This window comes from Sinohyriopsis cumingii, unplaced genomic scaffold, assembly GCF_028554795.1.
Source record: "Sinohyriopsis cumingii isolate HCF-2022 unplaced genomic scaffold, ASM2855479v2 utg000741l, whole genome shotgun sequence".
Taxonomy (NCBI): domain Eukaryota; kingdom Metazoa; phylum Mollusca; class Bivalvia; order Unionida; family Unionidae; genus Sinohyriopsis; species Sinohyriopsis cumingii.
In genome coordinates, this window is record NW_028315927.1 from 250736 (window position 1) to 263272 (window position 12537).

The following is a 12537-nucleotide window of genomic DNA, read 5'->3' on the forward strand; positions in this document are numbered from 1 at the left end:
ACGCCATATTTGTCAGGCGTCAGATGACGGCTCTATCAGAACAGTTTTGCAAAGACCGTATATCCGACTTTCACGAATTAGATACTTACTTGAGATTTTTTATTTCTGGTAACCCAAATCATTAAGCATTCTGCCCAAAGAATCATACGTTTTAACTCCAAAACGTTTAACACAGGGTAAATCTCGTAGAATGCTGTTTTTAACGTCATACACATCAAGGATAGATGTACAGCACCAAGCAGTTAATCGTAACAGTCACCATTACTAGCTACAAAAACAGAAATATTGCTCTCTGCACATATAAAATCCCTCAAACACCAAACAGAACATTTCGCCACAACGGCCAGGCTAAGACTGAATTAAACGCATAGCTTCAACACTCTTATTATGCAAAATACACAATTCATGAGTACAATTCAGAATTCAAATTTGCAATGGAAATGAAGAAGTAACTCGGATGGGACACACTTTTCTATTAATATCATATACTACATCAAATAATCAATGGCAAAGCTGGTCAAAGAAACGACAAATAATATTGACTTCCCTTCGTGACTTGTATACACTTTCTTTTATCTGATGTCGATATACTCAGACAGACAAACTGATGCTTTAATTTTTATGCATATCTGGAATACGGCGTTTTCTGCCTCGATTACAAAATTGAATGAGATCCGGTAACAGACAAGTCACAGATGTTTGCCGCTCCTAATAAAATGTACTTTGAAGATCGGCTGTTTCTCCGTGAACACTATTAACTTTGGAATTCAATTTGCATATTTCAGCAACTGTCAATTTCAATCAGTGAATTTAATTAGTGCCTCATCACGAATGCACAATTCCCATGAAATGAGAACATCCAGTAGCTGCCCTTGGGTCTGAAGATAATAAAAGGTAACAAAATGTTATGACCCACAAAAATCATTGTTTATAAAAGTTCTACATGTTCACAAATATGTTCAATTAAAAAGCAAATATTACTTGTGCACCTGTTCATATTTTATGTATGTGACACAGAACGTGGTATTTAAGGTACAGAGGACAGCATGCTATCTTGCTTTGTCTCTCATTAGACACAAATTTAGGATTAATTAATATATAGTTACACTTAGATCCGACGATGTAAGTAGATTCCAGGATAAAGTAGTACCATGCACATCCTACAATGAAAGTCTGCATTGCAGTTGCCAAAATAGAAAGCAGAGAATATTGTTTGGTTATATAAGTGTAATTGTGTGTTTAACAAATAAAACGATTATTGTAATTTTTTGTATGAATTAAAATTGTACTTATACAGCTTTATGGGGCACCTGGTTGTTGGTAAGTAGAATATACAGCATTTTGCAGAAAATGTGTTATTTGAGCTTTAATTGCACTTGTTCTAACGATTTCCTATTGTGAATAAAACTAGTCATTGCATATGCACTATTTGGAGCTGCTGAATTTGTTTTCAGATGGACGACATCCTTATTGAAAAGCGGCACTTGGACGTGCCTTTCGATTCAGATAAACTAGTACAGTCGTCTATATTGCATATATTTTAACCCAGTGTTGTTTATGACGTACATTAATAACATCCTTAGTTCATAAACCGACAAATATTTGTATCGAATAATGATCGTATATCACGCCGGGTTGAAAAGATATCTAGTTTATTTGAATCTCTTCTTTGCAATATATATCAGTGTCTACATGCCAATTGAGTATGACCATAATTACACATATAAACATCTTTAGACACACCTGACACAATTCATTTCCGTTTGGTACAAAAATATACATTTCTGTCTTTTGAAGTAAATGAAATTGAGTAGCAACCAGTCGTTGATTCATAATAAAAATTGAATTAACGGAATCATCAAAATATTAAAAAATTATTTAAAAAAATCAGCCCTAGAGAATTTAGTCAGGAAAAGAAGATTAATCTTGCACCAGCCTGGAAATCGATGACACTGTTATTTCCAGCCGCTGGAAAAGTAGGCTTGTTATCTTCACCATTTTCAGGCAATTATTTCATATTACGATCGATATCAGTGTTTAACATCGCTTTATTTCTTTATATTGTATTGAACATAAAGTTTCTGCAAAGCAATGAAACTCGTTCGAAAGTGAGGGCCGTTTCATGACAGATTTGTCAAGTACCAGTTGTAAATTGTATAAATGAATCAACCATTAGATAAGTTGTAAATGTACATCTATTTAGTGATGTTGAAGAATGGATTAGGAAGAATCACACAACCACTATATATGATCTAGGTAAATAATTGGTAGGGGAACACCTTGGAACACTTAGCGCGGACAGAAGATCATGCTGAAAAAATGTCTTTACCTAATATAAAAAGAAGACAGACTGACGCAAAAAGAAGATTAATAATTCAGAACCAGACGGTTGAATGAAAGATGAGAGGAAATGGTGTTATTTAATATATTTTATACTTGACATTTGTCCATTATTGAGGACAGAGCTAAAACATTGTCGTTCCGAAATCATACAGACAGGAAATGCCTTGTCTAGACCGTGCTACTCCATTATCTGGTCTTATAGGAGTCAATAGGACTATCACGTGATGTTGAATCCTTTTTATTGGCCGAGAATTAAAAGTAATGTTTCAAAATAATGTAGATCTTGTCACACTTGTCAAATGGTAGGATAACCAATCAGAAGATACGTAATACCTCATCTGCAGCTTATTCCGACATTTGACGAACCATAATTGTAGACTGTGTCTGTCCCTTAACTAATTAATACTTGCTCACCATAATGTGTATGTACACAAGATTTTCAGAGGCTAATCCTTAAAGGAATATTAAAACTAAAACCAAAGTAAAATTTTTGATAAAGTTCTTTTTTTAACGCTGTATGGCGTTTTAATATCTGTCCAGTCTTAGTTTTACTAAACTTACTGTTTCGCTTCTTTGTCACATGTGTACAGTCGTGAAACAATGAGCTGTATTTCTAAAAACAGAAAATACATTTCCTCCTTGTAGCATACTAATTTTAATGCCATTATCATTTTATTGCTTATAGACAGACACATTGTGCCACCTATAGACAGACGCAATTTGTCGCTTATGTACGCATTTTGTCTCTTATAGGCAGAGGTACTTTTAACTAGGTTTTATTTTTTTGCAATGACGTGACCACATCAAGCTAGATTCGAAGATGACCTACAATGAATTGCAGTCTTTTATGAGGCATTATGCAAGTGCAATACATAACAGTGTTGTTCCAATAGCCATTTATATCGTATATACTCGCTTATAAGCAGAGTCCAACTGCAAACTGCACAGATCCAGGTATGCAGTAGCATAATGTGCCGGCTGATCCGGATCTGTGCAATTTGTTAGGAGTAATTAATAGAACAAATGATATGCACCCTGGTCTGAAGGCTCGTTATGCTATAGCAGAAAAGGATCATTGATGTTTACATTTTGACCGTTCAAATAAGTGAGTGTATACGGTAAATGATTGGACAAATTAACATAACTATATAAATGTCGGTATCCACCCCAATCGTTTCCAAGGAAGAAAAAAATTATATCAGTTTTGGTGCAATGTTCATAAACATTCCTCCGTTTCCAAAGGGATAAATGTTTTTGTGTATCCTACCCTCTCACACTAAGTAATCTAACATCAACATATAAACGTGTTTGTACACCAGATCTTCTCATACATAACTATTGTTAAACAATCCTCCTTATCCAATGGGACATTACTTATATCAATATTGGTGAATTTATCAATAGGTCAAATAAAAATAAACATCACTATATACATGTTTGTATCAAACTCACCATTTCCAGTTGGATAAATTAACAGGAGTTATGGTGAAAAGGTATATATACCACCATTTATTGGAAAAAAACTAAGAATTTATCGACTAAATATATATATATATATATATATATATATATATATATATATATATATATATATATATATATATATATATATATATATATATATATATATATATATATATATATATATATATTTAAATATTTATATATTAAATAAATAAATAAATATATATATATATATATATATATATATATATATATATATATATATATATATATATATATATATATATAACCCGTTCATTTGCAATCGAACAAATTAACGTAAATTCATTAATGTTTGTACACACCTGTTCTTTTCCAATGGGATAGATGAACATCAATATATACATGTTGATATGCGCATCTACTTTTCAAATGAGACAATTTAACTTCATTATATACAATTCTCGCATACAGCCACATTAATCTAAAGGGACCAACTGACACTCATAATGGCGATATGCTGGTACACTTCCATCCTTTTAAGTGGCACCAACTGACATCAATATATAAATTTTGGAATGCGTCCATTTTCATTGTGACACTATACATACAGCCCTCCTTTTCAATTAGACAATGGTAACTGTTGGTATCCACCTTTTCCTTTCTAATGGGACACGGTGCTATCAATACCAACATGTTGATAAATATCCCTTCTTTTCCAATGGGATAGATAGATATCATTTATACTTATTGGTATACATACATGGCACGTTTTGTCTGGAACTTTGCAGAATGAGTTTAGTTAGAAACAAAAGCTTTCAAGTCGATCCACCTCAATTATACTAAGCAAAGACAATGAGAACACATGACTAGTTTTTCAATGCATCGATGCCACTGTAGTTTGAAGATTGTGGTGCCACTGGTGACTTTAATTCATTGTTAGACGCGTAGGTTTTGCCATTGGCCACATATTAACCTGTAAGAGATTTGTGCATCTGTTTCAAGTGTGTTGTCATCGCAACGGCGCAAACACCAGTGAAGGAAATATCTGTAGAGCATATGCTGGTACGTTTAGCATTTTGTTTGCCGCCGGCTTCAACAATTTGGACATAGTTACAAACTGGTGTTGGTTCATTATACTTTTTGAATTAGACGTTACGTAATTTTGTCAGGAGGTTTAATTATCTCTTGTCCTTTTCCATTATTTAAGCATTAGCATACATTTCACGTTTTCAATTAGATAAGACACAATTAATATTGGTGAATTGTTGGTGTTCACCCCTCCTTGTTCAATGGAATAAAAGGTATTTATGTATGTATACATGTATGTATGTATGTATGTATGTATGTATGTATGTATGTATGTATGTATGTATGTATGCATGAAGTAATTGTGTACGACACAAAATGCCAGCGAAAGGGTAAGTTCAAAAAATGTAAAATGGCTTCTAATGAAACAACTAACAACTTCTGTTCAGTTTTTTATTTGCTTTCCGTACATTTATTTATGAAATCAAGTCATATCGTGTATGTAACACCGTATTTGTAGGAACTAGCGGACAAGGGGCAAGCCACGTACGTTATGGCTTCGAAACATCAGTTGTACAAGACGTGTATTTGCAACTAAACCCTACTAATTTCCGTCTTGCAGTATTTAGTTAGCGTTCGAGTGAAAGGCAACCAGGCACTGCCCTATATAGTGTTACCATTGTAGACAGTGAAAACTCTGTCTGTCGGAAGATAAAGCTGTTTTTATTGTTAAAGTAGGTATACTTGGTGTTCTCTGAACAAACACATCTGAGCAATCGACACTCCTTGACTTGTTTTACTTTCAGCTATCTTCGAAGATCGAAAGCATAATACTGTCTGGCCACTATTGACGATCAGCGATTATTGCGCCTGATGAAGGCAAACAAGTGATTTCCTTTTGCTTTGGAGAGACCTTTCAGCCACGGATAGAGTACATATATGTACAATTCCAAAATAAATATCATTATAGACGATAAGAACTCGGTCAACAACTTTCTTCATCAATGTTATTATATACGAATATCAGCCAAGTAGTAAGAAATTGAAAAGTCACCGGTGCTTTTATTTTTGATACAGTAGTTTCTAACATAAAACGTGACACAGGACAAACTCGTGTGATTATTGCTTCAAGTGATAAGAAAAGGATTTGTAAAGGGTTGTTATGAAAAGAATGCCAAAATCAAACAAAGTGGAATTTTCATATGGTCTATACAAATTATTCTACATAAAAAATACCTTTCCAGTTCTTATTTTTAGTATACATATATACAATAAAATCTTTATATAGTGGAGAAGAAAGGCAACTAAATCATTTTATTATTTTCTCTAAAGCTCATTATTAACGGCGTAAAATGTTATTTTAAACGGTCTGGCATATGTTTCGTTGCATCAGATTTCTTCCAAAAGAGAGTTTAGTATAAACAGATCAGTGAACTTTGATTAGAGTGTCATTGAAAATTGTATGACGCTGTCTCGTTTTTGTTTTTAATTGCAGTTGGAAATGTACATACAATATTTATGTCTAGAACAACACAACCTTGAGCTGGAGAAAGACATTTTATAACGAATAAGTAGAAAACTCAAATAATTGCAAAACTCATTGAGTTTCGAAAAAGTCTGAATTTCTCGCAGTGGATTAATATTTCTATTAGGCTCACATTTTGGGTCAAGTCATTTTCTCCATTTCTTATTTCAAATACCTTATCATCATCTATTCCATTTCTATGTGTTAGTCCTTCCTAGCGAATTATATTGGGAACAGATTTTAAATAAAATCATCACTTATATCTAGAGACCAGTAACACATTTCATTTCATACATGTAATAGAATGTCATCACATGAGCGCCTCCCATATACCACTACCACCACCATCCTGTTGTCAGTCCACTTGGCCTCGGGATCTTTGCTTGGGTGAGACCATCGGGTGAATAACAATATTGGGAAAACATTTTCGTTAAAGATTATTTTTTATCGCCTACACTTCTTAAACCCAATTTATATATCTTGTATTTGAAAAAATCGCGCCAAAAAACATCACATTTTGAGTATCAGTTCTCTCCCTGGGCGAGCCCATGTGGTTAACAATTACATCGGTAACACGTTTTGGTTAGCGCTTTCGATTAAATTTATTATCATCAATTGTTTTTTTTATTTCTGTAAAGAACTACCAGATTCACTTGATATCTGGAATATTATATCAAAACTATTCAACAAAATATCCTTCCAACATAAACACAGTCTTAACACCAAACCCACTCTTGTGTTGGGCCATGGGGCATAGAATCGTAACAGGGTACAGAAATACTAACAGACAAACATTGCAACACGTATGGTACTTTTCTAAACGTACGAATCCAAATGCTAGGACATATATAACAAAATAAAAATGGAATATGCCTTAATAAAGATGATGCCGATTATGACTGGAACCTTAATAATGATGATGTCGATTAATACCGGTACCTTAAAAATGATGATGTCGATTATGACTGGAACCTCAATAATGATGATATCAATTACGAGTAGAATCTTAATAAAGATGACACCACGTACGACGAAGTATTTTCTACTGTATAGTTCACTTTAGATATAGAAAGAAGCGTTAGCTAAAGATGCCGATGGGATACGTGGTAGGGGAATGGAGGGGAGGACAAGAGGCAGAGAAATGGCCACTTAATGAAAGTGGAGATTAAACCAATCTTGATACTCTGTTGAGAAAATGACTTCTTAAAAAACAAAATCATTTGTTGTTCATTGCCAAATCTTCTGCATTCCGAAACGAACTAACGAATTCATAATTAGTAACACCCTCTTGCATCCAAAAAAGTGGTTTTTGTCTGTTAGACAACTTAATTCATCTCGCACTTGTACTACATAATTGTAAAAAGGTAAGCCCGTTTTTGCGTCCAATTATTATTCATTGATAAAATGTATTGCCATTCCAAAGCTTCGTTCATTACTTTATGTCTTTTGTTTTCTTTCTGTCGATTTATCCTATATACCCTAAAGTTTGTTTGTCGTGTATGGATCCTGTACCATTATCTTTTTCTCGACGTCCTTCCATCCGTTTATTTGTCTATAATATTTTTGTCCATCAGTTCCATGATCCATCCTTTCGCTAAGTGACAATTCTTCTGTTCGCTCTTTATCAACCAGGCCGTCTCTTTATACATCCGTCCGTTCGTATTAGATCCATTAATCCATACCCAAACCATTTTCCGCTCCCTGTTGAACCATGACCATTCGTTCTATTTTTATTATCTGTAGTTGTGTTTGTGTGCCAGTCTAAAAAAAAGTCGTTAAGTAGACTGCTTGTGTCGTCTTCAGGTCTTTTCTTTTTCTTACAGAAATAAGATCTATAAAATATGTCATAAACCATGAAAGTTTGACTTTTTTAATATCCGAATCACCTGTTTTAAAAGAACGTAAAGGAGCCTAGAAAAAGAAGCTATAGACTTGTGAAAGGAACGTTGTTATTCTCATCATGGGCATATGCATAATTACATACGCACACCGTCATTATATACAACAGGTGCAAAAGTACATACGTGCACAATACATTACCAGTAAATAAAAGGTGCATATTTACATTCATACACCGTATACGACGTTTGCATCATTTTGCATTAAAACTCAGTACATACTAATACCCACTGTGAAAATAAACTTTTATATGATGTAGTCATATAGTAGATAAGTTAAAAAATATCACTAAAGTCTGACGTAGGACCGATTTTAGACGAAAGTGAAACAATTCCTTTTCTTCACATAAATGAATGATATTGATGTGCTTACATTGAAAGATGTTCGGAACAATTATAAAGATCGATGAATAACAAAACCAAGGAAACACTTGCCCCATTGAATTGGTTGTGCATTGTATTTGTTCCCTGTAGTTTATTATTTCTTTCGTTGAATCCATGTGAATTTGTTCCAGTTAGATTGACAATGGACACGATTAGATTTGTTTAAAAATTGTTTATCATTAAAGCGTTTAATCAAAAATTTAATTTCCTGCATCCTGCTTGCAAATATCAGTGGAAATGGTTCCATACTAAATCCATAATGGTTTCATAATAAATCCATAATGGTTCCATAATAAATCCATAATGGTTCCATAATGAATCGCATCATATCCGATTTAAATAAAAAGCATTGTTTACTCTGCCTGTGGCATATCTCAAGACGTAACCAAATGTAACATTATTTATTGAGCTTATAGCGTAACTCATGATCTAAGGAAATGAGATATTGTTTACTCTGCCTCTATCATAGCTATGACGCAACCAAAGGTGATTTTTGTAGCGTAGCTGATGTCTTACCCATCATGTGACACTGTTTAGTTTTCCTTTAGCACAGGTAATAAAGTAAACAAATATGATTTTAGTTCCTCGGCTCTAACTAAATGCCTTATAATAATGATAATAATAATGAGGACTTTGTATAGCGCCTAATCTTTAGAAGCTTAAAGCGCTTTAAAATATTAGACAACACCTATAAGATAAAAAAAACATACATAATGATATGATTAAAAAAACAAACACCATGAAATTAGAAAACATAAAAAACACGATGCTGAGAATATTTAAGGTAGGAAACATTATTAGGTCTTTAAGTTTGTTCTTGCAGTCGAAATAAGTGAATTTTGAGAGCCCTCTTGTATGTGATCAATCACACTGTGTCTTTGTGTCTAAGTTCAGTGCACAATTCATTCCACGTTGCTGGACCCTGGTATGCAAAAGAACTTTGTCCATATAACGTTGTTTTCATAGTGGGAATAATGAGTATACGATTGGCAGAATAGGATCGTAATTATCTTGCTGGTGTGTACACATGGGTGAGGCCGGATAGGTATGTTGGACTAGAGCAGAGAGGGTGAACAGACCATAGAATTCCGACAAAACAAATAAAACAAACAAATAAAATCATCTCGTAGAAAGGTCAAGATTTTACAAATGAACTTTTCCTTGAGATGTTTTATTTCTGTAATGGACGATTGTACTAATGAAACCTCAGTTCGAAATAGTATCTGAAAAAATAAAGTACTCTACGTGTTTATTTATTTCTTGTTTATTTTTTTGACGACCAACGTTGGTAGGTACCCTCTCTGCTGCTATTAATTTACCACCATACCAAGTTTGATGAATATTTTTCAACGCGTTCTCGCTGTCGTTTTTCCTCATCTGTTTCATCTTCATCTGAATCTTCGGAATTTGTTCTATGTTTCAAGTAATATTCAAGTTCTGATGGTGGTTTTTCTTTTTTTGGATTTACGTTCTTTCTTTTTCTGTAATAGTTCATCAAACTTCGATATCGATCTCCACCGCAATTTTTGCAAATCTGATATAATCCTCTAACACCGTTGTTACAACCAACACAACTTCGTGGACCAGCATGAGGATTTTTCTTTATAAGATAATTATGTTTCTTGCAATATTCTCCACGGCACCTTTTGTTGCATTTATCTGTTGTTCCTTGACGCAGCCACGCACAGTTGTTCATTATTTTTTTTAATTAAATTTAATTTTATCATCACCCCTGTTACCCAAATATTTTATCAAGACCCACACGATATCTTGTTCTTGGATCATGTAAATTTATTGTTATAAATCCATGCGGAGTAGCTTGCGCCCGTGAGAAGAAATTTTTGAATTTAATTATATCCATGTCACCACCACACCAAGTTTGATGAATATTTCTCAACGTGTGTGTGTCTACGCCATTAAACACAACTAAAATGTTGCAGTTGTCTCTGATCACCTTCGGAATTTGTGTATATCGTTGAGTAACATAGATCACGTCTGTATTTTTGTGTCTACCTCGGGAAAATATTCTGGCTGGATTTGATTGTTTATCTAGCATCACATCGTCGTATACAACTAAATTATTAATAAATCCGTCTATGGAATCTACGGATGGTGCTTCATCAATATCGGTTATAAACTCTATAACATCATTATCTTCATCCAGTAATCGTGCGTTTTCATTGAAATCTTTAAGTACATCATAACATCGTTGATCATCAACGGATGGTGCTACTAAATATAATTTATCCCATTTCAACCATCTCATTATCAGATTAAGTAATAATTGCGTCTTACCCGATCCAGATGGTCCTATGATAATCATTCTGATGGAGTTCGGTAGCGCAGGATGATGCTTAACTGGCTCTCGTTGCCGAGTTGCTGAGAAATCAATTATATCCATATATATTATAACATGAATTTATATTGTTTACGCTGTAGAGTTAAAACTCCAACTACTGATTTAGCCACGGTTATAACAAAAAATAACAAAATAGCGTACGGTGGAAAATGTTCTGTGTGCGGTAGAAAGAAATTTTCGTTTTTACCTAATAAGCGCGGTGGTGATATTGCTAATTTGATGTCAAAGTTTCCAGGTACTCCATGGGCTAAATATCCAGGAGAAAAACATCTACCAGGATATAATTATTGCGGTCCTGGTACTCGACTCGATATCAGGCTCGATAATCAAGATCAACCAAAACCAGGCGAGGAACCAATAAACGCTATTGATCGAGCTTGTCATATTCATGATGTAGCTTATAAAAGTCAAAATCTACAAGATAGGCATATTGCAGATGTAAAATTAATTCATTCATTAAATTCTATAAAAAATAAAAATATTAGAGAATCATTAGCTAATTGGTTAGTAAGATCCTCGATGAAAGGTAAATTAGCGATTAGGGCTGGTAATTAATAATGGAATCAATTTATTATTCACCAGTTGGATACTGGAGAGGCAAAGCAGCAATTGGTAAACTCGCTGATGCAGCAGCGGTTAAACATTCTACTGCTAAAGCGTGGTTATCCAAACAAGCAATATGGCAAATTTATCTACCACGTCCTAAACAAATTCAGTACGCGTATTTCGATGTCAGTGTTCCTAATGAAGTTCATCAAGCTGATATTCTGTTTTTACCGCATGATACTGTGCGTGGAAAAACGTACAAATACGCGTTAACCGTAGTTGATGTTGCAAGTAGATATAAAGAAGCAGAGCCGCTATCAGCGAAAACATCATCTGAAGTAGCCGATGCGTTTGAACGAATTTATCAACGAGGACTCGGACCACAAGGTGGTCTGCGATGGCCACAGCTACTACAGGTTGATCCTGGTAAGGAATTTCTTGGTCCAGTATCATCGCTGATGAAACAACATAATACCAAAATACGACGAGGTCATACTGCAATTCACCGTGATCAAGCAATTGTTGAGCGATTTAATCGAACACTTGCTGAACGGTTATTTGGATATCAATACGCGAGGGAATTTATTCAGGATAAAAGATCTCGCGAATGGGTTGCAAGATTACCAGGCGTGATAGCTGCATTAAATAATGAGATCACACGAACAACCAACATGAAACCCATTAGCGCGGTCACAAAAAAAATATACCAACACAACGAAAAGATGTTGGAAAACAAAAAATATTAGGTGATGTCACAGTCAGATATTTATATGAGCCTGGTGAACTTGAAGGTGGTAAAGCGAGAGCGACTGATCCTATTTGGAGTGTTACCACACACAAAATATCTACCGTGACAAGATCCACTGGGAGAAACGTAGGCGTTTCCAGACCTGCAATCTACAGATTAGATTCGGCCGCTCCTCAACGTGGATTTACACGTGAACAACTACAAATAATTCCCGCGGATACACAACTACCACCAAAATCACTCCGGTGATTTCGATCACTTA

The 12537-nt window shown here is 34.4% G+C and overlaps 2 long non-coding RNA genes across 6 annotated transcripts in view; one reads left to right on the forward strand and one right to left on the reverse strand.

Annotated features, from left to right (window-relative positions):
* The window catches only part of LOC149773250 (uncharacterized), a 105752-nt gene extending 105309 nt beyond the window's left edge, over nt 1-443 (reverse strand). The window contains exon 1 of one of the 5 annotated variants that reach the window (XR_016417429.1): nt 90-380. This is a non-coding gene — a long non-coding RNA (uncharacterized LOC149773250). Of the gene's footprint in view, nt 1-89 lie in introns of all 5 variants that reach the window. The other 4 variants (XR_016417428.1, XR_016417426.1, XR_016417425.1 and 1 more) reach the window with 4 other exon arrangements.
* The window catches only part of LOC149773249 (uncharacterized), a 126519-nt gene extending 118469 nt beyond the window's left edge, over nt 1-8050 (forward strand). The window contains exons 3-4 of the long non-coding RNA XR_016417419.1: nt 786-894; nt 5622-8050. This is a non-coding gene — a long non-coding RNA (uncharacterized LOC149773249). The remainder of the gene's footprint in view (nt 1-785; nt 895-5621) is intronic.
* Nucleotides 8051-12537: the final 4487 nt, after the last annotated feature.